We start from the raw sequence: 27,341 nt of genomic DNA, 5'->3' as shown, positions 1-27,341 counted from the left end.
GGTGAATTGTGGAAGGGAGTTCCGGCAGGTGGTCGGTTCCCCTAGAATTTTAGCGTGAACAGTGAACCCGCTGGGTTTTTGGTGCTCCCTAGCCAGTGTGGTAATGGCTGGGAGTAATTTGATGTATGTTCACGTTATGCTGTGTTAATCACCAGATTCCTGGGAGCTCCAAGGACTCCTAGTTTAAAAATGTTAATGATGTGTGTTTCAATCTATTATGTTTTATGTTAAATAAAGACTGCTGTGGCCTATAATATTCCAAAGAAATTGTGGTCCATGTTTTTATTTGGAGTAATGGCATGTTTCAAAGGGTCTTAAAGGGGTGGGTAGGTTCTCCTTCCTTACCCCAATTACTCGACAATACCAGGGTCATGTCACCTGTATGGGGAGGCTATTCTCTTATATCTCAGGTCAGTTAAAAGACATATTGCCAGTCATTAAGGATTAAGCAATCAAGAGGTCTGAAAAATATTTAGTTAGAAAACTAGTCACCAAATAACACAACACAGATCTCTCTAATATTGCAGTTAAGTGGTAGCAGAGAACAACAGCTTACCAAGAAAAAAACAGGAGGATGGGAAATGAGCAAAGGTTCAATTACACAATCTGAATAATTTTATAACCACAAGAGCTTTTTAAATGTAATTAACCTGAAAAGAACAATAATTATTTCTCTTTAAATATAGTTGAACAATACATCCACAGCAGCATGGGCATAACTACGATAGGTGCAGGGGTTGCAATCACACCCAGACCCTAGAAGCTAAGCTGACCCAAGGGTACCTTTTACCTATATAAAAAGACTAATGCTAAAGAACTGCAATAATTAGGGCCCATGAGCATCAAGTTATGCCACTGCATCGCAGGATGACTGCCGCAGTAATGAACAGGCAGGAATAGCTGGCATTAGAGATGAGCGAACCCGAACACGGATTCTAAATAAAGTTTTTTGAAAGGCTGCAGTGCAGCCAATCAACTAGCTTTTTGGCTGTGGGCACTTCCTCAGCCATCACAACCATGCCATTATTGGCATGGCTGTGATTGGCCAATGCATCACGTGACCCTACCTGTATAACTGCCGGATCACAGTTGGCGCTGCCGTTGTGCTCTATTATTCCTTCAGAGTACAACAATAAGGAGTGCAAATTCCTTTGTAATCTTCAGTAGCATAGAGACAGGACGCGTCTCGAGTGAGGGACAGTGTTATGCCGGGGTCACACTCAGCGTAGGGAAATACGGTCCGTTTTTTACATACGTAATACGCAGAAATGATCCCAAAACAGTGATTCGTATGTCATCTGTAGGCAGGGTGTGGTTGCGTATTTTACGCATGTCATCCTCCGTATGTAATCCGTATGGCATCCGTACTCTCGCAACCTTGCAAAATGGACATTTAACGGTTTTTAGGCCTGAAATTAATTTAAATCATTAGCATAAACCCTATTTAAGGCCTCTCCAACAGTTGGAACCCTCCCATATGGCCATTTTGTTGCTGTGCTTGTGTAGGTGTTTTTGTGGTACTTGGGCATCATGTGTGACCTCCTGCATTTCACACCAACTCAGCGGGTGTTATTTAATTGGGTCTTATCACGCCGCTTTGGTCAGCCATACCCCGTAATAGTTGATCTGCGAAGGAGGAGAAGAAGAATGTGAGTGCATCAACTTTTGCGGCAACGCCTCACTAAAGGGCATTTTCACAGGCTCTATTCAGCTCTGCGGACACATCCGGACAAATTCTTCCAGTACTGTCGCATGACAATACCCACATTTGATATCTTGTTGGAGACAGTACGTGCAGGAATAACCTATCAGGATACCAGGATGCGGAAATGCATATCCGCAGAGGAGCGTCTTCTCCGTACCTTACGGTATGTATTCACCATCCTCACATACTGTATATTGATGATGTTTTTTGTACTATTTTGATTTTCCTAGCATATGATTTAAATTATATTATTCAATTTTAACAAAATCAGATAGAAATATGTAGTTACTGTGAAATGTAAGTAGCCAGTGTACATTTTGTAAGGTACACTGATATCCTGCCTTTTTATATCCTCATATTACTTGGCTTTACTATGGATTTTAACAAGCACTGTAACATTACTAATATTTTTTTTGGTTGTGTGCTTTCAGATTCCTGTCAACTGGATTGTCTTATGCCGGAATACATCTGGAATTTCTAATAGGGAGGTCCACTATTTCCAGCATTGTGCGTGATACATGTGTTCAAATATGGGACAAACTACATGAAGTTGTGATGCCGGAGCCCAAAAGGGAGGATTGGCTGAAAATAGCCCGAGGATTTACTGACTCTTGTGATTTTCCTCACTGTATTGGAGCCCTGGATGGGAAACATATCAGGGTGAGTAAGCCGCCAAACTCGGGCTCCCAATTCTACAATTATAAGCAGTTTTTCTCTGTAGTTCTGTTAGCTGTAGTTGACAGTAACTACTGGTTTATAATTGTAGATATTGGGGCCTATGGGCAAACTGGAGACTCTAGGGTCCTCAATTCATCCATTATGGGTTGATGGCTATGTGAAAACCTGTTGGACCTCCCACCACCACGACAACTCCCAGGCTCCAATGCTGAAGCAGTCCCTTATGTACTTGTGGCAGATGAGGCCTTCCAATTGACCAGGCATGTCATGAGGCCTTATCCCCGGCGCAACCTGGACCACCGGCGGAGGGTGTTTAATTTGAGACTTTCACGGGCGCGGCGAATGGTGGAGTGCGCCTTTGGCATTATGGCATCCAAATGGCGTGTCCTCCAGTCTGCCATTCAGCTGAGTGAGGCAAATGTTAATGAAGTCATAAAAGCTTGTGTTGTTTTACACAACTTCACAAGAATTCATGAGTGTTCCTCAGCTGACAGTGGTGAAGGCATGTTGTCCAATGTGGGTAGTCCTACACCACAAGTCCTTCCTCAGTGGCGTCCCCTTTCTGGCCTAAAAGTTAGGCATATTTATACCAATTATTTTCTTTCTCCTCAGGGTGCTACTCCCTGGCAAGATAATGTTGTCTCTATGTTGTAATTTTTTTTGTTTGTTTTTTGTTGTTTTTTTTTTTATTTAAATTTGAAATGTTTGAATTGTGTATGGTGTAATGATGATTTGTCAAACACAAAGAAATTGGCTTGTTAATGTTTGTTTATAAATGATATCATAAGCCAAATTTTTTTTTTGGAACACCATATTTCCATCATATGGCTTTTGTGGCCATTTAAACTTGGGCAAACTGTAAAAAATGAACCAAATATCATTGTTGTCACAGCAGATTAAATCATTTTTGTATATCACACAAAATTATCAACGGCAAATAATTTTTTAAAGATTCTGATACATTAGTGGAGATGATGGTGGCAGTTCGGGTTGCTGCTCTTGTGGCCTTTGTTGGGCCAATTGTCCTTCACCCTGTTGGTGGCTTCTCTGTTGGACCTGCTCCAAAATCTGCCCATGTTCAGATTGCCCAGATGAGTACTAGCCATAAGGGTGGATACTATGAACATCATGACGATAGTACACCTCACGTGAGTCATAACCCCCACCAATATGGCCATGTCATCCAAACCCAGGTTGGGACCAGCCTCCAACACTGGGTCTAGACAAGTGGCCATATTGGTAAGGTTGCTGGAAGGGTGCCATTTGGTACGGTGTAGGCATTGGTGGGTTATGTTGGGTAAAGGGTTGAGGTGTAGGCATTGGTGGGTTATGTTGGGGAAAGGGTTGAGTGTAGGCATACATGGAGGAGGTGCTTCTTGAGCATGCACTGGTTGATTTGTTTGCATATGCAGGACATTACATGTTGACAGCTGCCACCTCTCAATGTACTCAAACAAATTATAAGGGCTATTTGGGGGGGTGCATGCATCAAGAAGGATTTGAAAGCACCCTCTCACACGTAGCCTCACTTCACGGGGTATGGTACGGAGATACCGGGCCAGGCTTCACGAAAATGCCTCCTCACCATCATCCTGAGCAGCCCTGGCCAAATAATTTAACACCCCAGTGTCCACATTCTTTCGGGTTTCCATTACCTTTTTCCTTCTGCAGCCACGGCGTGAGTTCACAGCAGGCTGTGGGGAGGCCTCCAGCGGAACAGTGGGGCTGCTGCTGTGGCCAGGATCTTCTGGCATCCCTGAAGCTGGTGCATCTGTGTGTGGGGCTGCATCATCTGGCCCAGGTGGATGTGGACTATGAGGGGCTGCCGAAGATGGATCTGGAGGGATGAACATGGTAGGAGCCGTAGATGGACCAGCCACCTCTTCTCCTTCCCCAACAGGATCGAAAAATGGCTCCAATTCGGACTCTGTTGTCTCCCTCTCAGTGATTGTGTTCTGTTATGAAAATTGAATCATTCAATTTTAGAAATCATCTCTGAGCATTCCAAACATATGTGTAATGTGGTGTGTGGTTTGTACTTACGGTCTGAGATCCACACTGGGATCCAGAAAGGACAGCCGGTCAAAATATATATACTTTCTTTTTGCCGGAGCAGATGACCCACTTCTGGGCCGCTGCTGCCTTTCTCTACGGTACTGGTCCCGAATGCTGCGCCAACATCTCATAACATTTTCCACTGCAATGATAGAGAAGAAAATAATGTATAAGGCCATTGTGCACAGTGGTACCACAAGGTGTTAGTGATGTAACAGATTGTAATATGCCCTAGTAAGTAGCATTTCTTAATAAATATCTTCAATATTCAAATTTAACACACAAATAACACAATACCATAAAAGGGAACACCATAGAATGTAAGTACACAAGGACAGTGTATACCAGTCTGTCATTGTAAATTTGCTTACTGTAAGCGACATCTATAAACGCTGTACATAACCCCTTTCTCATGTCCAGCACCATTAAATAAATGGTGCAATATACATACAAAATCAGAATAAGATAAATAATAATTGTGTAAAAATATTGTTCTTACTGCAGTTTACAATTTTAATTAATTGAGAAATATGAGTGTACTTACTTATTTGCCTCTGTCCCTCACGTGGCCGCTGCTCTTAATCTGGGAAAAGGATCCCACAGATGCTCCTCCAAGCAGCCTCTTTCCTTGCCCAGTTAGCGTAGTTGGAATCACGTTGGTCCCAAATTTCGGGCCTTTCTTGGACCAGGACCAGGAGCAGAACATTGATTATGTTTGCCATGCTGCTTGCAACTCCGTGGAGGCGTGCGCCAAACTTCCGGGATGTCTGTCTGGCTTTTTGAGCTAATTAGCATGTCTGAGCTTCCTGATTGAGGGCTTGGCACATTTCCTGCCACCTGGAGATGTCTGGCGTATTTTTCACAAGTCACACTGCTGGTCTGTGTGTAATCCGTATTTTTTTCGCTGACAAATGCAGCATGCTGCGATTTTCTACAGCCATAAAATACGGATGCGAAATATACGCCAGATAGAAGCTGCCCCATAGAGAATAATTGGTCCGTGTGCAATGCGTAGTTTTTGCGCCTCTCATTCATCCGTAAAACTCTCTAGTGTGACGCCGGCCTTAGGTTCTCTGCAATCAGGTGCTGTGGGGGTACTCTGCACCAGGCTCTGTGAAGGTACTCTGCACCAGGCTCTCTTGAGGCACTGTGCATATGCCTCTGTTGGGGCACTCTGAATAGAGAAGTATACCAGCTGCACCCAGCCATTGTTATACTCCAACGCAGCTTGTTCATTCTATTTGCCATTCCCAATGTTTTGGGGCCTGCCCAAATAAAAAAAAAAATAATAGCAACAACACAAAAACAGTATTGGCTACATTTTCCTCCTCTGCCTCTTCCACTTACACGCCACATCCACCTCCACCTCTTCCTTAACTTCCTCCTCCACTTGGACCTACGCCTCCTGGTTCAAGATCACTCTTTTTTATTTTTTTATTCTATGCTATTATAAGTCATTTCCCTATCCACATTTGTTTGCAGGGCAATTGTCCTGCTCTGACCCCCATTTTACTTCCTTTCGCAGCCCCCTAGCCCATACTATGACCATTTTACAGCACAAAAGATGGGTCCCTATTGACTTTGGGTAGAGTTCTGGTACATGAACCAAACTTTGGACTACAATTTGGTTGAACCCGACGAACTCGGAAATCCACGAGTCTGCTCATCCCTAGCTGGCATCCTTATATCAGAATAATTATAGCTCACTACTGTCCCAGATTCAGAGGGACCAGCAGGTCTGATGAGAGTTGTCCTCACTACCTGACGCCTATGAATAGCAGTGCTTTACTGCTTTTCACAGATGACAGAGCCACATTCGGCGAACATGGACTGCGATGGAGGAGCTTCCTTGGAAAATTTTTGATAATAAATTGGTGAATAAGGGTTAGTGTGGGTGAGTCTTTATTCAAATAAAGTATTTATTTATTTATTTTCTGTATTTTTTTTAATTATTACTTAATTATTATTAGCAATGGGAGTGCCCCTGGGTTCTATGCCAACTGATATTACACAGCTGACATCAACCCCCAAAAATATTATCCCAATTGTCAACGTACCAGAGCTATAGGGAAGAGCCAGGCAAAGTGCTAAAATTGGAGCATCTAATGGATGCGCCAATTCTGGGTTGGCTGTGGTCGGGTATTTTTAGGCTGGGAAGGGACCAATATTATCAGACTGGGAAAGTCCAGAGATATCTGCTAAGCTGTCAAAAATAGAGAGGAGCCCACATTTTTTCTCTTCATTTACTTATTTATTAATATTTTAATAAATAAATAAAAAATGATGTGGGGTTCCCTCAGTTTTGTAAACCAGCCAAGGTTAAGAAGACATCTGGGGGAGGATATTATCAGCCTGTAATGAAACACGGTTAATGGGCCCTTCCCAGTTTAAAAATACCAGCCCGCAGCTGCTCCAGAATTGGCGCATCCATTAGATGCGCCATATTTAGAACTTTGCCTGGCTCTTCCCTATTGACCTGATGTGTTGGAAATTGGGGTAATATTTTTGGGGGTTGATGTCAGGTTAGCTGTGTAATGTCAGTTGGCATCAAGCCCAAGGGTTAGTAATGGAAAGGTGGCTATCAGACACCCCATTACTAACCTAGTAATAAAATGTTTTTTAAAAAAAAGAACTTTATTAAGTAATAAAACCATTTTTATTAATATAAAAAATGCTTCTCAGAAGTAGTCCAAGGATTCCCGCTAAGTCCACAAATGGCAACCTGAAAGATAAAAAGAATTAAATAAAGCAAAACAGAAGACAGTCCCTCGTTCACCAATTTATTAACCCTGCAGTTCTGACGCAATCCATGGTGTTCTCATAATGTCCACCGATTCTGTACTGCAACCTCATTCTGAGAACAAAGCTTTATAGCTCACTCCCGGTCAGGTAGCGCTCTGCGATACCCTGCGACTGATGAGCGGTGATGACGTCACATTACTAGCATTCGCTGCCACATAGCACGGCCTGACTTGGAGTGACCTATGAAGATTCGAAAACCTAGACCAACACATAAGTAGTCAAAGTTTTTCACATGAATAAAAGGTTGTGTCTAAGGGTGTAATCAGACAGCCAAATAAATCAGAGTGAGATCAGAATGCAGTGCACTGGCTGGCGGCTCTTCTTACCCAAACATGACAGCCTCATATGTTTCTGTGCAGCTGTCACACTTAGGACAGGAGACACGCCAACCAGTACATACACTGTGCTACAATCTTGCTCTGATTTACATGTCCGCATGACTGTGCTCTAATATGCTGTGGTTTACTAGACACACTTATACACAACATCTAAAGAGTAAGGTTTCTCCTTGCGGAGACTGGCACACCAAGTCTGGCACATCGGTATGAGGAAACTTAAAACGCCTTACATGCTCCTCTGGGAAATTAAATATGCAAATTGTCTCTTCAGAGAGGAAGAGGACTTGAATTCTACTGCCACCTATTGGAAGTAGCAGATTTTTAACCCCTTCACCGCAAAACCTGTTTTCACCTTCGTGATCAGGCCAATTTTTACAATTTTGACTACTGTCAAGTTATAAGGTCATAACTCTGAAACGCTTCATTGAATCCCACTGATTCTGAGAAGGTTTTCTCGTGACATATTTTACTTCATGTTAGGCTGAGTTCACACTGCGTTGCTGGCGTCCGTTTGACGGACTACGTTACATAGCGGCATAACGCTGTGTAACGTAGTCTGTTTAACGACGCCATTGACTCCAATGTTGGACGCATCACTAGCGCCCTCCCACAGACTTAAGACTTCAACGTCCACAGTCCAGAGCACTGTTCACAGGGCTGGCTGAGTCTGGCCGGTCTGAAGGCACATCCAGAGTTCCCTTTGCAGGTGGAAATCAGTAGCCTTCCTATTAGCGCCTGTGTGTTGTAGTACCTCCCTGCTGAGCACCACAGGATAGTCCTCACAACTGTCGTGTATGTTTCTGATGTTCTCTCTCCGTCCCCCAGATGGTATGGCTAGGACGACCCATATGACAGGGTAGGCCTGGAGCTATTTTATAGGGACCCTAGTGATGCCCCTCTCCCACAATTTGCCTCCGTTGTCTTCATTAGGTATTAAGGTTGGGCAGCCAACTTGGAATTAACTGTCCTGCCGTTGTTTGAAATAATGCGTAGAGCCTATTACTCCCTCGGTGTTCTGGCCACCGGCTACGCACCTCAGAAGGATGTTGCCGATCTTAAGGCAGGACTCCTTCTGGTGTTATCTCCTTGTGCTGTGATCTCGTTTCTCACTTCTCCACAATATACTTCGCTTCTTGTCCTTTCTTAGGATGCTGCCGCAATGAGGTGCAGGTGCAGCTCCATAACGCTCTATCTCTTGCTAAGTCTCTGTCAGGATCCCACCCCTGACAGGGACCTCTCGGATGTTCCTCCTTCTATCCCTGTCTGCTTGACAGGTCTTCTCTGGGTCTCACCCAGGCAGCTTTCTGACTAACTTCCTATCCAACCCCCAGTTTTACCCGAGTGTGAGGAGTGGCCTAATAGATAGAACCTTTTGCTCCCCCTGGTGGCTGGAGTGTGAAGTGTAGTGTGTGACTGTGATACCTGGTCAGGTGAACTCTTTTAGTACCATCAGACGTACCATCACTCCCCCTGGTGGAAGAGCGACAATACTGCAATGACCAGGACTCTGGGGCGCTGCACTAGAGCAGATAGAGCTAGCAGATGCTCTATCTGCGCTAGCGTGCTGCCATACCGGCACTTACGTTTACAGCAGCTCGTTACCGTATGTGTTGAACGGGCTGCTGTAAACATAATGTGAACCCAGCCTTAGTGGTAAAATTTATTTGATACGTCTTGCGTTTATTTGTGAAAAAAAAGGAAATTTGGCAAAAATTAAGAACATTTTGCAATTTTCAAACTTTTAAGTTTTATGCCCTTAAATCAGAGAGTCATATCGCACAAAATAGCTAATAAATATCATTTCCCACATGTCTACCTTACATCAGCACAATTTTTGAAATAATTTTTTTTCTTATGAAGTTAAGGGTAAAAAATGACCAGCGATTTTTCATTTTTACAACAAAATTTGAAAATACTTTTTTTTAAGGACCACCTCACATTTGAAGTGACTTTGAGAGGCCAGTGCAGCGCCCCAGAGTCCTGGTCGTTGCAGTACTGTTGCTCCGCCACTAAGGGGGCTATGGTACGTCTGATGGCACTGAAGGAATTCATCCGACCAGGTATCACATACACCAATACATTTCACAGTCTGGCCTCCAGGGGGAGCTAAGGGTACTATTCATTAGGCCACTCCTCACACTTTGGTAAAACTGGGGGTTAGGCAGGAAGTTAGAAAGAAAGCTGACTGGGTTGGAACCAGGCAACACCTTGTGGCAGAGGGTGTTGTGGGGAAAGATTCGGTAGGGTCCCTGTCAGGGGTGGGATCCTGACAGAGGCCTGGCAATCAGAGAGAAAGTTACGGGACCGCACCTGCACTTCATAGCGGCGGTGCCTTTAGAAAGGACAAGAAGCGAGATTTATTGTGCTGAGTGAGAAACGAGATCAACGCAACAAGGAGAAATACCAGTAGGAGTCGTGCTGTAAGACGAGGCAACATCCTACTGAGGCGCAATTAACCGGTGGCCGGAACGCCGAGGAAGTATAGAGCTCCAGGCAATACTTCAAACCTACGGCAGGACAGTCAGTTACAGGCGGGCTGTCTCACCTAAATCACCTACGAAGACATAGGGGGCACACTAGGAGAGGGGCGACTCTAGGGTCCCGGAAGAGCTCCGAGCCTACCCGTCATACGGGTGCGTCCCAACCAAGGCATCAGGGAGGGACGGAGAAGAAGAACATCATCAGAATCGAGTTGTGAGGGAACACGAGAAACAGACACAACAGTTGTGGGGACTATCCCGTAAGCACCGCAGGGGAGGACCACAACACACAAGCGCTAGCAGGTAGGCACAGATTTCCACCTGCAAAGGGAATCCTGGAGGTGCCATCGGACCGGCCAGACTTGCGCAGCCTGGTTAACCGTACCCAGGACTGAGGACCCTGAAACCTTCAGTAAAGAGGTAAAGAGACTGCACCCCTGTGTCCTTATGGTTGATTGCGTCCTGCACCACACACCGAACTGTCATTCCTTTATTGGGCGCCCCTCAGGAGGGTCACGGATCGGGCCTAGCCACCGTGACAACCCTGGAATCGAGACACAGAGGCCTGATACCGGGTACCCTTCGGCCCTGCGGCGGTGGGGGCGCCGCAAACTTGGCGTCACGAACAGGATCGACTTAAGCCTGAAGAATCAGGTCATGTGTGCCTTGGAACTGTGATTTACTGTGCTTGGACTGTGCTTTATTGCAAGGACTGTGTATTGCCATTTACCGCCAAAATCCGCCATTACAGCGCCCTGAGGAGAGCGCAGGAGAAGAAGAAGGGTGTGGAGTGGGCGTAGACAAGCTGGAGAGCGCGAAGGACAATGGCCGCCCAGTCTAAATATTTCTGCACCGTGAGGACGTGTCCGTCAGCAGCCGAGATCCGCCTTCTGATTCTCAATGGTGGGCGGAGACAGAGAAAACGAAACCGCCCACGAAGGAGAGAGCGGGAAAAGGACAAAGAGGAAGTCAGCGACATGGAGGACACCATGGCCAGCCGCCCGGAGCGGGAGCGTGGGGTCGGAGCCGAGGACTCCCCCACTACCCGGAGAGGCACCGAAGCCAGACCTCCACAGTTGACGCTGACCTCCTGCAGACCGGAGCGGACGGGCTGATCCACCAACTCCTGCAGACGCAGCTGAGCACTGAGGCCGGGTGGAAGAAGACCATCATCGGGAGCCTCACCAGACGCCTGTCGGTAGCCTCGCTTGGTCCGGAGCAGGAAAGAAGGTCCAGCGCTCTGAAGCTGGAAAGCAAGGCCCTGCCAGAAAGCGAGATGCTGCAAGCAGAGATGACAACGTCGCAGCACAAGGCCCCGCAACCAGCGTTCCAGACCCCAGCGCAGACGGAGCAGACCGGCATCGGAGGGACCACGTCTGAAGCAGGTATGAAGGACGACCCTGCCCTGACGACCGACACCACTCCAGTGACTGCTGGTGCCACAGCTGCTGACTCCGTTCTAGTGACTGATCTTGCAGCAACCGCTACCTCTGCTGCAGCAAATGCCCATACTCAAGCTGCGCGGACCTCCATCGCTGCGCATGATTTAACCATACATGAAAGACGGATTAACGGCGTTTGTCCAGCACTGGGTGTAACCCTGGACCTCACTTTTCCCAGGCCAAGAAGGTTTAAGTGTCAGGTGCAGCCCTGGAAGCCGTCCAACTAAACCTCGGAAACCTGAAACTGTACATAGTTAACTGTTTGTTTCCCTGCTTTTTGCTACTAATACCCGACCTGGGTTATTCTTAAAGGGATCCCTTAGTTTACCCGGGATCCCTATTGCTTTTATTTTTGTTTTTATTTTCCTTTTGCTCCTTGTTTACCCAAGTTTACAAAGAACTGCTGGATCATGAACAATGCATGATTACAAACTTTTTGTACATAGTTTGCACCTTCTTAAAGGTGCTCTCTACTGGTTTTACATAAATAAAGGACTCTTTGCGAAGAAACTGTTCCTGGAAACAGCATCGGAGTCCTTACTGCAAACAGACTTGCAGCTTGAGAAGTTGCACTACCTCATAGAGACTTGGTCCCCTCTTAAAGGGGATGTTCACATGTTGCACTTACGAACAGTGTTGCCTTAAAGATGGTAAAAATGGCAATAATGTCTTGAAAGAAAAAGTTAAATGTAACTGACTAGTTGATTGTAAGAAATGTTTGATAATGTTGATAGAAGAATGAGGACAGAAAGTGAACCTGTACGGGGTTAGTCAGTGAGTCCTCCTAGGAGCCATACAGAGATGGCTCAGTAATCTTGAACTGAAAGATGGATGATATGTTCTATACTGTGTATAGTAGTGGAAAGGCAGAAGGCCCGGGCGGAAAGGGGCGGTCCTGTAACAGAAAGGAGAGGCAGCAGGCCTGGAGCAGTTAGGACAGGCGGTCCTGCAGACTTAAAGAAGGAGAATGTAGAAAAGTTGAGTAGCCTTATAATGTTTTATAAGAAGGTCTTTAGTGGATTCAGCGAGTACGTCCTTAAAGGCAAAGTTAAATTATTGTTAAAAAATTTTGCACTTAGTAGAATACCCGGTTGGGTAAGAAAAGTTATTCATAGAAAGTTATTTAAAAGTATTTGACCATGTTTGTAATGTTCAAGTGTCCTCACCTCCCATAAAGGGAAGCTTTGTTCACATTTGCTTATTGTTACTGCATTTCAAAAATTGTATGTCTTTTTGCTAATATGTATTGTTGTTTTCTTCCCAGTCCAGGAGTACTGGATTTAACCGGGGGGGAGTGCAGCGCCCCAGAGTCCTGGTCATTGCAGTACTGTTGCTCCGCCACTAAGGGGGGCTATGGTACGTCTGATGGCACTGAAGGAATTCATCCGACCAGGTATCACATACACCAATACATTTCACAGTCTGGCCTCCAGGGGGAGCTAAGGGTACTATTCATTAGGCCACTCCTCACACTTTGGTAAAACTGGGGGTTAGGCAGGAAGTTAGAAAGAAAGCTGACTGGGTTAAAACCAGGCAACACCTTGTGGCAGAGGGTGTTGTAGGGAAAGATTCGGTAGGGTCCCTGTCAGGGGTGGGATCCTGACAGAGGCCTGGCAATCAGAGAGAAAGTTACGGGACCGCGCCTGCACTTCATAGCGGCGGTGCCCTAAGAAAGGACAAGAAGCGAGATTTATTGTGCTCAGTGAGAAACGAGATCAACGCAACAAGGAGAAATACCAGTAGGAGTCGTGCTGTAAGACGAGGCAACATCCTACTGAAGCGCAATTAACCGGTGGCCGGAACGCCGAGGAAGTATAGAGCTCCAGGCAATACTTCAAACCTACGGCAGGACAGTCAGTTACAGGTGGGCTGTCTCACCTAAATCACCTACAAAGACATAGGGGCAGACTAGGAGAGGGGCGACTCTAGGGTCCCGGAAGAGCTCCGAGCCTACCCGTCATACGGGTGCGTCCCAACCAAGGCATCAGGGAGGGACGGAGAAGAAGAACATCATCAGAATCGAGTTGTGAGGGAACACGAGAAACAGACACAACAGTTGTGGGGACTATCCCGTAAGCACCGCAGGGGAGGACCACAACACACAAGCGCTAGCAGGTAGGCACAGATTTCCACCTGCAAAGAGAATCCTGGAGGTGCCATCGGACCGGCCGGACTTGCGCAGCCCGGTTAACCGTACCCAGGACTGAGGACCCTGAAACCTTCAGTAAAGAGGTAAAGAGGCTGCACTGCACCCCTGTGTCCTTGTGGTTGATTGCGTCCTGCACCACACACCGAACTGTCATTCCTTTATTGGGCGCCCCTCAGCAGGGTCACGGATCGGGCCTAGCCACCGTGACAACCCCGAAATCGAGACACAGAGGCCCGGTACCGGGTACCCTTCGGCCCTGCGGCGGTGGGGGCGCCGCACCTATATGACAGAAAATAGCCAAAAGTGACACCATTCTAAAAACTGCACCCCTCAAGGTCCTCATAACCACATTCATGAAGTTTATTAACGCTTCAGGTGCTTCACAGGAAATTTTGGAATGTGGAAGGAAAAAAATATTTACTCCTCTTTCATAAAAGTTTTCCTTTAGAACTATTTGGTTTTTTTTACTTTCGCATGGGCAACAGGAGAAAATGGACCATACACTTTGTTTTGCAATTTCTCGTGAGCATGCTGATACCCCAAATGTGGGGTAAATCTACTGTTTGGGCACACGGCAGGGCTTGGAAGGGAAGGAGCGCCAATCACTTTTTGAAGGTAAATTTGCTGTAACAATTAGCGGACGCCATGTCATGTTTGGAGAGCCCGTGATGTGCCTAAAGAGTGGAAACCCCTAACAAGTGACATCATTTTGGAAGCTAGATCCCATAGGGAACTTATACAGATGTGTATTGAGCACCTTACAGCCACAGGTGCTTCACAAAAGTTTATAACGTAGCGCCGTGAAAAAAAATCATATTTTTCCCAGATAAATCTTTTTTTAGCTCCAAATTTAGCATTTTCATAAGGGTAACAGAAGACATTGTTCCATACAATTTGTAGCGCAATTTCTCCTAAGTGCGCAGATACCCAATACGGGGAGGAAAAGAACTGTTTGGGTGCATGGCAAGGCTTGGAAAGGAAGGAGTGTCAAAATTTGCTGGAATAATTAATGGAACGCCATGTTGTATTTCGAGATCTCCTGATGTGCCTAAACCGTGAAAACCCCCCACAAGTGACCCCATTTTGGAAAATGAACCCATTGGGGAATTTATCTAGATGTATATTTGCAGCGCTCCAGGGTCCTGGTCGTTGCAGTAATGTCATTTTCCTCTAGGGGGAGTGATATTACGTTTGGAGGCAAAGAAGGACAACTGGATTTGCCTCCAAACCGGCTGGACTCTGCCCCCCCTGTGGTCTGATACCCTGGACTGTGGATGCTGAAGCCTTCAGTAAAGGTAAAGAGACTGCAACCTTGTGTCCTCGCTCTTCTCTGCGCCTCTCACCATCCACCATTTACTCACCGGGAAGCCCTGGGGACATACTTCACCTGTGGGAAGGTATACCATCTAGCTGCCATAACATCACCCCAGCGGACCCCTTAAAGCAGCGTCGGTCACCCTGACTGAATACCATAGGTGGCGTCACAAACGTTTCCCCTTTAAAGACCTTTCCCTTTTACACGGACGTCCCAAGGGCCACGGACCGGGTCAGCCACCATGACATCCCCCTGTGAACCGAAGGACCCGGTACCGAGTACCCCACAGCCCCATGGGGGCACTCCATATTGAACACCTTGAACCTCCAGGTGCTTCGCAGTAAGTTTATAACCTTAAGCTGCAGGAAAAAAAAAAACACACCACATTTTTCCCTCAAAAATATTTTTTAGCTCCAAATTTTGCAGTTTCACAAGGTTAACTGCAGAAAATAGATCCCAAAATTTGCTGTGCAACTGCTCCTGAGATTACTGATGCCCCATATGTCATCGAAAACTACTTTTGGAAGCACAGCGCAAACCTCAGAAGGGAAGAAATGCAATATTATAGTGCAGATTTTGCTGCACTTGTTTGAAGGTGCCATGTTAAATTGGCAGAGCCCCTTACAAACTAAACTTCACAATGAACTCATCTAGGGGTGCAGTGATTATATTGACACCACATGTGTGTCAGACTTTTATACCATTGGGAAGTAAAGATAAAATAATTTACATTTATACCACCAAGATTGTGTGTTAGCCCCAAGTTTTACATTTTCATATTGGGAAATGGGGGAAAATGGCACCGCAATTTGTCCCGCAATTTCAACTGAATGTGTCAATACCCTATATGTCGCTGTACAGTACTACTTAGCAATACGGAGAGACTCGGGAGGGATGGAGAACTATTTGCCTCCTGGAACACAGATTTTAAAGAGCCCTTAAGTGATAGAAAAGCAGAATCCCCCCTCAAGTGACCCCATTTTGGAAATTATAGCCCTTTAGGAATTTATCTACAGGTGTAGTGACGATTTTGACTTGATGGGCGTTTTCCAGAAACAAACAGCAGTGGATGTTGCCAAGTGAAAATTGCAAACTGCCGTTGTAGTGACCAGTACATTAAGCCCATCTCACGCTTTTGGAGGCATGCACCTGTAAATTAGGTGGGCTCACATCACTACAGAAAAGCCAAATATGTGAGCACTAAATGTGGTTTATGCACACTGGGGCTTAGAGGGGAGCATTTACATTGGGGTTTCATTCTAAATCTCCTAGTGACGTGACAGATGAAACCCCCGATGGTTCCATTTACTGTAACGAGGCAGCAGAATTACTCTGGACTACGTCTTACCTCTGGTCAGCAGTGTCCTTTTCAGAAGTGCACAAAACTGTGGCCAACGGCACTTTTATGCAACTTTAAAAATATTGACACCTCCGGATCACAGGTCTTATGGCTTCCACAGTGCCTCCATCTCCCTCATGTAGGGCAGCAGAGTTGGTGTAGTGTGACAGATAGGCAGGGACCACAGAAATGTCCAACATAAACAATGTATTTATTTGCAGACTCAAATACGGAGTGATATCATCCTCAGCGCAGCCGGGTTTCCATATATACAGTCCTTGTTCCGAACCCGTTGCCGTGGACAATAACACCGCCATGGCCCTTGGGTGCGTCAGCCGGAAGTCCCTGGCTCTATTAGCTTCACACAGTCCTGAGTTGCACAGAGCCACCTGCTCTGCAGCTTACAAACTCCAAACTGACCCACCCAAGGCAAAAACTGACAGATTTAAATGGAATCGTGGCCGTACAGCCACTTCAAAAACCCAGAGTGGAGAGAAGGATTCGCCCCACTACCAAACCTGCAAATCCCTCTAAAAATAAAAGCCTTTAATGGGTTTTTCTACAAATCTGACTGAGTCACTACTTGAACCCAATCCACTCTCTCCTTTATTTTGCTTTGTGACTCAAAATCTCATACTTAGTACTGACGAGGGGTAAAACCCCAAAACACAGTGTCTGCACATTGACATTCTGATTTGGCTTTTATCCTAAGTCATATTGCAAGGCTCGTTAAAGGGTCGATAATGACTTGTAAGATTGCTACTTTCACTAGGAGGCGCTAGAGTTCAAGTCCTCTTCCTCTCTGAAGAGACAATTTGCTTATATACAGGTCCTTCTCAAAAAATTAGCATATAGTGTTAAATTTCATTATTTACCATAATGTAATGATTACAATTAAACTTTCATATATTATAGATTCATTATCCACCAACTGAAATTTGTCAGGTCTTTTATTGTTTTAATACTGATTATTTTGGCATACAACTCCTGATAACCCAAAAAACCTGTCTCAATAAATTAGCATATCAAGAAAAGGTTCTCTAAATGACCTATTACCCTAATCTTCTGAATCAACTAACTAACTCTAAACACATGCAAAAGATACCTGAGGCTTTTAAAAACTCCCTGCCTGGTTCATTACTCAAAACCCCCATCATGGGTAAGACTAGCGACCTGACAGATGTCAAGAAGGCCATCATTGACACCCTCAAGCAAGAGGGTAAGACCCAGAAAGAAATTTCTCAACAAATAGGCTGTTCCCAGAGTGCTGTATCAAGGCACCTCAATGGTAAGTCTGTTGGAAGGAAACAATGTGGCAGAAAACGCTGTACAACGAGAAGAGGTGACCGGACCCTGAGGAAGATTGTGGAGAAGGACCGATTCCAGACCTTGGGGAACCTGAGGAAGCAGTGGACTGAGTCTGGTGTGGAAACATCCAGAGCCACCGTGCACTTTTGAACCATAAACAGCGGCAGAAGCGCCTGACCTGGGCTACAGAGAAGCAGCACTGGACTGTTGCTAAGTGGTCCCAAGTACTTTTTTCTGATGAAAGCAAATTTTGCATGTCATTCGGAAATCAAGGTGCCAGAGTCTGGAGGAAGACTGGGGAGAAGGAAATGCCAAAATGCCTGAAGTCCAGTGTCAAGTACCCACAGTCAGTGATGGTGTGGGGTGCCATGTCAGCTGCTGGTGTTGGTCCACTGTGTTTCATCAAGGGCAGGGTCAATGCAGCTAGCTATCAGGAGATTTTGGAGCACTTCATGCTTCCATCAGCTGAAATGCTTTATGGAGATGAAGATTTCATTTTTCAGCACGACCTGGCACCTGCTCACAGTGCCAAAACCACTGGTAAATGGTTTACTGACCATGGTATTACTGTGCTCAATTGGCCTGCCAACTCTCCTGACCTGAACCCCATAGAGAATCTGTGGGATATTGTGAAGAGAAAGTTGAGAGACGCAAGACCCAACACTCTGGATGAGCTTAAGGCCGCTATTGAAGCATCCTGGGCCTCCATAACATCTCAGCAGTGTCACAGGCTGATTGCCTCCATGCCACGCCGCATTGAAGCAGTCATTTCTGCCAAAGGATTCCCGACCAAGTATTGAGTGCATAACTGAACATTATTATTTGATGGGGTTTTTTTTTGTTTGTTATTAAAAAACACTTTTATTTGATTGGCCGGGTGAAATATGCTAATTTATTGAGACAGGTTTTTTGGGTTATCAGGAGTTGTATGCCAAAATCATCAGTATTAAAACAATAAAAGACCTGACAAATTTCAGTTGGTGGATAATGAATCTATAATATATGAAAGTTTAATTGTAATCATTACATTATGGTAAATAATGAAATTTAACACTATATGCTAATTTTTTGAGAAGGACCTGTACAACCTGGAGCAAAAGGTTTTGTATTAAAAAGAGTAGTACACAATTCTTGACAGTAGAGGGCCCCTTTATCTACAAAATGTTTATCTTTCAGTGGAATTGCTCTAGCACATTAAACCATGTCTATATGAAACATATTTTTATCTTTTTTATACTTTTAGTCAATTGTAAGTTTTTCACATTTTTATAAGGAATCAAACCTATGTCATAGAAACATGCTGTGTGTGGATTTTGCTGCAGATTTCATATTTTGCATTGTAATGGCTGACAATATGCGGCAAAGCATTGGAATAGAAAAATGCATAGTGTACCGACAATCAGCCTCATGCTTTTATGATGCATGTGAATGTGTGAATGGGATTTAGAGAAAACACTGTAAAGTGTGTAAGCTAAGGTTAAGGGCTCATGCAGAAGAGCATATATGGTGGGGAAAATACGTATTTGATCCCCTGCTGATTTTGTAAGTTTGCCCACTGACAAAGACATGAACAGTCTATAATTTTAACCCCTTCATGACCCAGCCTATTTTGACCTTAATGACCTGGCCATTTTTTGCAATTCTGACCAGTGTCCCTTTATGAGGTAATAACTCAGGAACGCTTCAACGGATCCTAGCAATTCTGAGAATGTTTTTTCATGACATATTGGGCTTCATGTTAGTGGTAAATTTAGGTCGATAATTTCTGCGTTTATTTGTGAAAAAAATGGAAATTTGGAGAAGATTTTGAAAATTTAGCAATTTTCACATTTTGAATTTTTATTCTGTTAAATCAGAGAGTTATGTGACACAAAATAGTTAATAAATAACATTTCCCACATGTCTACTTTACATCAGCACAATTTTGGAAACAAAATTTTTTGTTGCTAGGAAGTTATAAGGGTTAAAATTTGACCAGTGATTTCTCATTTTTACAACAAAATTTACAAAACCATTTTTTTTAGGGACCACCTCACATTGGAAGTCAGTTTGAGGGTTCTATATGGCTGAAAATACCCAAAAGTGACACCATTCTAAAAACTGCACCAGTCAAGGTGCTCAAAACCACATTCAAGAAGTTTATTAACCCTTCAGGTGTTTCACAGCAGCAGAAGCAACATGGAAGGAAAAAATGAACATTTAACTTGTTAGTCACAAAAAATGATCTTTTAGCAACAATTTTTTATTTTCCCAAGGGTAAAAGGACAAACTGGACCACGAAAGTTGTTGTACAATTTGTCCTGAGTACGCTGATACCTCATATGTGGAGGTAAACCACTGTTTGGGCGCACGGCAGGGCTTGGAAGGGAAGGAGCGCCATTTGACTTTTTGAATGAAAATTTGGCTCCAATCTTTAGCGGACACCATGTCGCGTTTGGAGAGCCCCCGTGTGCCTAAACATTGGAGCTCCCCCACAAGTGACCCCATTTTGGAAACTAAACGCCCCAAGGAACTTATCTAGATGCATAGTGAGCACTTTAAACCCCCAGGTACTTCACAAATTGATCCGTAAAAATGAAAAAGTGCTTTTTTTTCACAAAAAATTTCTTTTAGCCTCAATTTTTTTATTTTCACATGGGCAACAGGATAAAATGGATCCTAAAATTTGTTGGGAAATTTCTCCTGCGTACACCGATACCTCATATGTGGGAGTAAACCACTGTTTGGGCACATGGTAAGGCTCGGAAGGGAAGGAGAACAATTTGACTTTTTGAATGAAAAATTATCTCCATCGTTAGCGGACACCATGTCACATTTGGAGAGCCCCTGTGTGCTTAACATTGGAGCTCCCCCACAAGTGACCCCATTTTGGAAACTAGACCCCCCAAGGAACTTATCTAGATGCATAGTGAGCACTTTAAACCCCCAGGTGCTTCACAGAAGTTTATAACGCAGAGCCGTGAAAATAAAAAATAATTTTTCTTTCCTCAAAAATGATTTTTAGCCCAGAATTTTTTATTTTCCCAAGGGTAACAGGAGAAATTGGACCCCAAATGTTGTTGTCCAGTTTGTCCTGAGTACGCTGGTACCCCATATGTGGGGGTAAACCAATGTTTGGGTGCACGGCAGGGCTCGGAAGGGAAGGCACGCCTTTTGGCTTTTTGAATGGAAAATTAGCTCCAATCATTAGCGGACACCATGTCGCGTTTGGAGAGCCCCTGTGTGCCTAAACATTGGAGCTCCCCCACAAGTGACCCCATTTTGTAACTAGACCTCCCAAGGAACTAATCTAGATGTGTGGTGAGCACTTTGAACCCCAAAGTGCTTCACAGAAGTTTATAACGCAGAGCCATGAAAATAAAAAATAATTTTTCTTTTCTCAAAAATGAATTTTAGCCCCAATTTTTTATTTTCCCAAGGGTAACAGGAGAAATTTGACCCCAAAAGCTGTTGTCCAGTTTCTCCTGAGTATGCTGATACCCCATATGTGGGGGTAGACCACTGTTTGGGCACACGCCGGGGTTCGGAAGGGAAGTAGTTACGTTTTGAAATGCAGACTTTGATGGAATGCTCTGCGGGCGTCACATTGCGTTTGCAGAGCCCCTGATGTGCCTAAACAGTAGAAACCCCCACAAGTGACCCCATTTTGGAAACTAGACCCCCAAAGGAACTTATCTAGATGTGTGGTGAGCACTTTCAGCCCCCAAGTGCTTCACAGATGTTTATAACGCAGAGCCTTGAAAATAAAAAATCATTTTTCTTTCCTCAAAAATAATTTTTTAGCCCACAATTTTTTATTTTCCCAAGGGTTACAGGAGAAATTTCTCCTGAGTACGCTGGTACCCCATATGTGGGGGTAAACCACTGTTTGGGCACACGTCGGGGCTCGGAAGGGAAAGAGCACCATTTGACTTTTGCAACGCAAGATTGGCTGGAATCAATGGTGGCGCCATGTCGCGTTTGGAGACCCCCTGATGTGCCTAAACAGTGGAAACCCCTCAATCCTAACTCCAACACTAACCCCAACAAACCCCTAACCCTAATCCAAACCCTAACCGCAACACACCCCTAACCCTAGTCTTAACCCTAATTCCAACCCTAACTCTAATTCCAACCCTAACCCTAAGGCTATGTGCCCACGTTGCGGATTTGTGTGCGGATTTTTCCGCACCGTTTTTGAAAAATCTGCACTGCGCTTTACCTGCGGATTTACAGCGGATTTCCAGTGTTTTTTGTGTGGATTTCACCTGCGGATTCCTATTATGGAGCAGGTGTAAAACGCTGCGGAATCCGCACAAAGAATTGACATGCTGCGGAAAATACAACGCAGCGTTTCCGTGCTGTATTTTCCGCACCATGGGCACAGCGGATTTGGTTTTCCATAGGTTTATGTGGTACTGTAAATGTGATGGAAAACTGCTAAGAATCCGCAGCGACCAATCCACTGTGGATCCACAGCCAAATCCGCACCGTGTGCATATAGCCTAATTCTAACCCTAATTCCAACCCTAGCCCTAATTCTAACCCTAATTGTAACCCTAGCCCTAATTGCAACCCTAATTCTAACCCTAATTCTAACCCTAATTCTAACCCTAACCCTAGCCCTAAGTGCAACTCTAGCCCTAAGTGCAACCATAGCCCTAAGTGCAACCCTAACCCTAAGTGCAACCCTATCCCTAAGTGCAACCCTAACCCTAAGTGCAACCCTAACCCTAAGTGAAACCCTAGCCCTAAGTGCAACCCTAACCCTAAGTGCAACCCTATCCCTAAGTGCAACCCTATCCCTTAGTGCAACCCTAACCCTAAGTGCAACCCTAAGTGAAACCCTAACCCTAAGTGCAACCCTAACCCTAAGTGCACTCTTTATCCACTCCTCTTTGCAGATCTTCTCTAAATCATTAAGATTTTTAGGCTGTAATACTATTGTAGGAACTCGAGGATTCTGGTAGTGTGGGGCAATGAACAGACAAAGATGGGATTCTTTAGTGCAAATAGTGTATTTTTACAACAGCAATAACACCACATACAATATACTGATAACCTGTAGAGACCCGCAATGAACAAGTCCTTGAAACCTATATAGCAAATCGGCAGAGTTCTTAAGACAGAGTCCTCAACAAATGTGATCAAAAGGTGAGTGTGACACACTGTTGACGTGGCGCAGTTCAAACACTGGTGGTGCAGTAAGTCAAATCCAGGTATGTAGTAAACACAGGGAAGTCCAGAAACAAGTTCACAGGTTAATCCCCAGGTGTGGCGTGAACACAAGTAAGTCCAAAAACTAGGTCACAAGTTGATCCCAGATGCGGCGTGAACATGGGTAAGTCCAGAAACAGGTTCACATTAAGTATTATTCTGGTGATGGTTCCAACAGCTCTCACCGGGGAGAGTAAATGCAGGATAAAGTAACAACACACAGTTCAGAAACACAGTTCTTACCAGGAGGAGTGAACCAAGGGTTAAGTTCCAAAGTCTACAGACTAATGATAACGCAGAGAGTGTAGCTTACATACAGCAGAGAATGTCCAGAGGCAGAGAATGTCCAGAGCCACAGAGGCAGAGAATATCCAGAGCCACGGGCAGAAGCACATTAAGAACAAAGCAGCTGAACTGGAAGCAGAATACTCGAGCAAGGAAGCCAACACCTGATCTGGGTTTTAAGCAAACGAATAGGAGGTAGGGAACTCAAAAACAGCAAACTGCATCTTAACAAAGGGCAAGAACATTCATAAGGTGACTCGGAAAACCTGGAATACTGACAGAGGCTGTCACTTGGCAACACATATGGAGGGAGCTTCCTCTCCCTCCATATATGTTCTATGGGATTAAGGTCTCGGTACTGCCTAGGCCTCTCCGTGACCTTAATGTGCTTTTTTTAGCCACTCCTTTGTTCCCTTGGCTGTACGTATTGGGTCATGGTCTTGCTGGAAGACCCAGTCATGACCCATTTTTAATGTCCTGGTGGAGGGAAGGTTGTCACTCAGGATTTTACGGTAAATCATGGCTCCATCCATTCTCCCATTGATACAATGAAGTAGTATGTGCACTTAGCAGAAAAACATTCCCAAAACATAATGTCCATGCTTGACAGTGGGGATGGTGTTCTTCGGGTCATAGGCAGCATTTCTCTTACTCCAAACATGGAGAGTTAATGCCAAAGACCTCAATTTTGTCTCATCTGACCACAGAACCTTCTCCCAATCACTCATAGAATCATCCAGGTGTTCATTGGCAAATGGGCCTGAAAATGTGCCTTCTTGAGCAGGGGGACCTTGGATGCACTGCAGGATTTTAAACCTTCATGGTGTAATGTGTTACCAATGGTTTTCTTGGTGACTGTGGTGCCAGTTTCCTTGAGATAATTATCAAGTTCCCCATGTCCAGTTTTAGGCTGATCTCTCACCTTCCTTATGATCAAGGATACTCCATGAGATGAGATTTAGGATTGTGTCCCAGATCAATGTCGATTGACAGTCATTTTGTATTTCTTGCATTTTCTTACTATTGCACCAACAGTTGTCTCCTTCTCACCCACCGTTTTACTTATGGTTTTGTAGCCCATTCCAGCTTCGCGCAGGTCTATGATCTTGTCCCTGACCTCCTTATAAAGGTCTTTGGTCTTCCCCATGTTGTAGAGGTTAGAGTCAGACTGATTAATTGAGGCTGTGAACAGGAGCCTTTTATAAAGGTGACTATGTAAGACAGCTGTCTTTAATGCAGGTAACAAGTTGATTAGGAGCATCTTCCTTCAGCTCCGCCTATGTCTGCATGCATCCTGCGTACCCTATCTTTAACATTGGGTACGCAGGCCATGCGGATGCCTCCGCATGCGTCGTCTTGACGATGCACTGATGTTGCATTTTGTTGCGGTCGGCGTAGGGTCAAAACAACGCATACATCCGCATGGCCTGAATACCCAATGTTAAAGATAGGGTAAGCATGCAGACGTAGGCGGAGCTGAAGGAAGAGGCGCAACAGTGGGCGGGGCTTAATGGAGGAAGAAGGATTTCACCCACAGCCCTGCCGAACCCTAGTGTGAAATTAGCCTTAGTGAAAATTGCAAACTGCCGTTGTAATGATCAGTATGCTGTAGTGACCAGTATGCTGTAGCGACCAGTACGTTGCAGTCACCAGTACGTTATGTCCAGCCCATGCTTCTGGAGGCATGCACCCATAAGTTAGGCGGGCTCTCATCGCTTCAGAAATGCCAAACGTGGACGCTATATGTGGTTTAAGTACACTCTGGGGCTTAGAAAGGAGGGGGCATTTGGATTTGAGAGCACAGAATTTGCTGAATTTCTTTTGGTGGGAGAGGAGTCATTTCGCTTTTCCAGAGCCTTTGTACTACCATTAACGTGAAAGCCCCCTTATATTTCCATTAACAGATGACAGACCTGAGTGGGGACTTACTTTTTTTTCTGGATTGAGTCGAAACTTTTAGTGGGAACATTTTACATAACATTTTGGATCACAGTTATCCGGCACTCTACGCTGACCACTTACTTTGAAGTTTCCATCTAAATCTCTCTCTGATTCAGATGAAACCCCCACTATAATGAGGCAGCTGTTGTGAATTCTATTTTTGGGCTCCCTCTAGTGGTAACAAGCTGTACTGTGTAGTGTTGTCTTTCTGCAGGTTGGCTGCATCAGCTGGTTCGTTATCCTTGGTTGGTTTCCTATTTAGCTCACCTGGTGACTCAGTTCCTTGCCTGCTATCAATGTATTCAGTGCTCTTCAGATTCCTTGTGTCTACCTTGCTCCCAGTCTCTCCAAGACAAGCTAAGTTTTTGTTTGATCATTTTTTGATTATCAGTGTTTATTATGTTTTTAGTCCAGCTTGCTAAAATGTGATTTCCTCGCTTGCTGGTTGCTCTAGGGGACTGAGTTTCTCCCCCCACCCCGTTAGTTGGTGTGGGGGTTCTTGAAATCTCAGAGTGGATATTTTGTAAGGGTTTTTTACTGACCGCATAGATTCCCTTTTCTATTTTCTGCTATCTAGTATTAGTGGGCCTCATTTGCTGAATCTGCTTTCAACCCTGTGTATGTGCCTTCCTCTTACCTCACCGTTATTATCTGTTGGGGGCTTCTATATCTTTGGGGATTATTTCTCTGGAGGCAAGAGAGGTCTATTCTTTCTCTCTAGGGGTAGTTAGTTCCTCAGGCTGGCTCGAGACGTCTAGGATTTTTAGGCACGTTCACCGGCTACTTCTAGTGTGTTTGGATAGGTTCAGATTTGCAGTCAGTCCAGTTTGCCACCTCCCTAGAGCTTGTCCTATGTTTGTTACTTAGCTGGAGTAATTTGTGATCCTCAACCACTAAGGATCATAACAGTATAGCAGGCCAAAAAGTGTTTAATGCATCACAGAAGTGGGATAAAAAGAAGACCTGAGTACATTTTTTTTTTTCCTCCCGCTTTTCCTTTGCTGCAGTCTGTTTAGCTTCTTTCATCCCCTTGAACTCTGGGTGGTTTTGAGCTCAGCTGCAGACATGAATGTTCAGACTCTGACTTCTAGTGTGGATCATCTTACTGCACGGGTGCAAAGTATTCAGGATTTTGTTATTCATATCCCTATGTCAGAACCAAAGATACCCATTCCTGAGTTGTTTTCTGGAGATAGATCTAGGTTTCTAAATTTTAAGAATAATTGTAAGTTATTTCTATCTCTGAGACCCCGTTCCTCTGGTGATTCTGCTCAGCAAGTTAAAATTGTTATCTCCTTGTTGCGCGGCGACCCTCAAGATTGTGCTTTCTCTCTGGCGCCAGGAGATCCTGCATTGCTTAATGTGGATGCATTTTTTCTGGCTCTTGGACTGCTTTATGAGGAGCCTAATCTTGAGAATCAGGCAGAAAAAGCGTTGCTGGCTATCTCTCAGGGTCTGGATGAAGCAGAGGTGTATTGTCAAAAATTTCGGATATGGTCGGTGCTTACTCAGTGGAATGAGTGTGCCCTGGCTGCAAATTTCAGAGAAGGTCTTTCTGAGGCCGTTAAGAATGTTATGGTGGGGTTTCCCACCCCTGCAAGTCTGAGTGATTCTATGGCTTTAGCCATTCAGGTTGATCGGCGTTTGCGGGAGCGCAAATCTGCTCATCCTTTGGCGGTATTTTCTGAACAGAGACCTGAGTCTATGCAATGTGACCGAACTCTGACCAGAATTGAGCGACAAAGTCATAGACGTCAAAATGGGTTGTGCTTTTACTGTGGTGATTCTACTCATGTTGTTATCTCAGCATGCTCTAAACGCTTAAAAAAGAAATCTAAACCTGTCACCATTGGTACTATACAGCCTAAATTTATTTTGTCTGTTACTTTGATTTGTTCTTTGTCGTCCTACCCGGTTATGGCTTTTGTGGATTCGGGTGCTGCCCTGAATCTGATGGATTTGTTGTTTGCCAGGCGCTGTGGTTTTGTCCTGGAGCCTTTGGAATTTCCTATTCCTCTAAGGGGAATTGATGCTACGCCATTGGCTGAGAATAAGCCTCAGTATTGGACGCAAATGACCATGTGCATGACTCCCGTACATCAGGAGGTGATTCGCTTTCTTGTTCTGCATAATTTGCATGATGTTGTCGTTTTGGGTCTGCCATGGCTGCAAGCTCATAATCCAGTTTTAGATTGGAAAGCTATGTCTGTGTCAAGTTGGGGTTGTCAGGGAATTCATGGCGATACTCCGTTGGTGTCTATTGCTTCTTCCACTCCTTCTGAGGTCCCTGAGTTTTTGTCTGACTACC

This window comes from Ranitomeya variabilis, chromosome 2, assembly GCF_051348905.1.
Source record: "Ranitomeya variabilis isolate aRanVar5 chromosome 2, aRanVar5.hap1, whole genome shotgun sequence".
In the NCBI taxonomy this organism is placed as follows: domain Eukaryota; kingdom Metazoa; phylum Chordata; class Amphibia; order Anura; family Dendrobatidae; genus Ranitomeya; species Ranitomeya variabilis.
Note: the sequence above shows the minus strand (reverse complement) of the source record.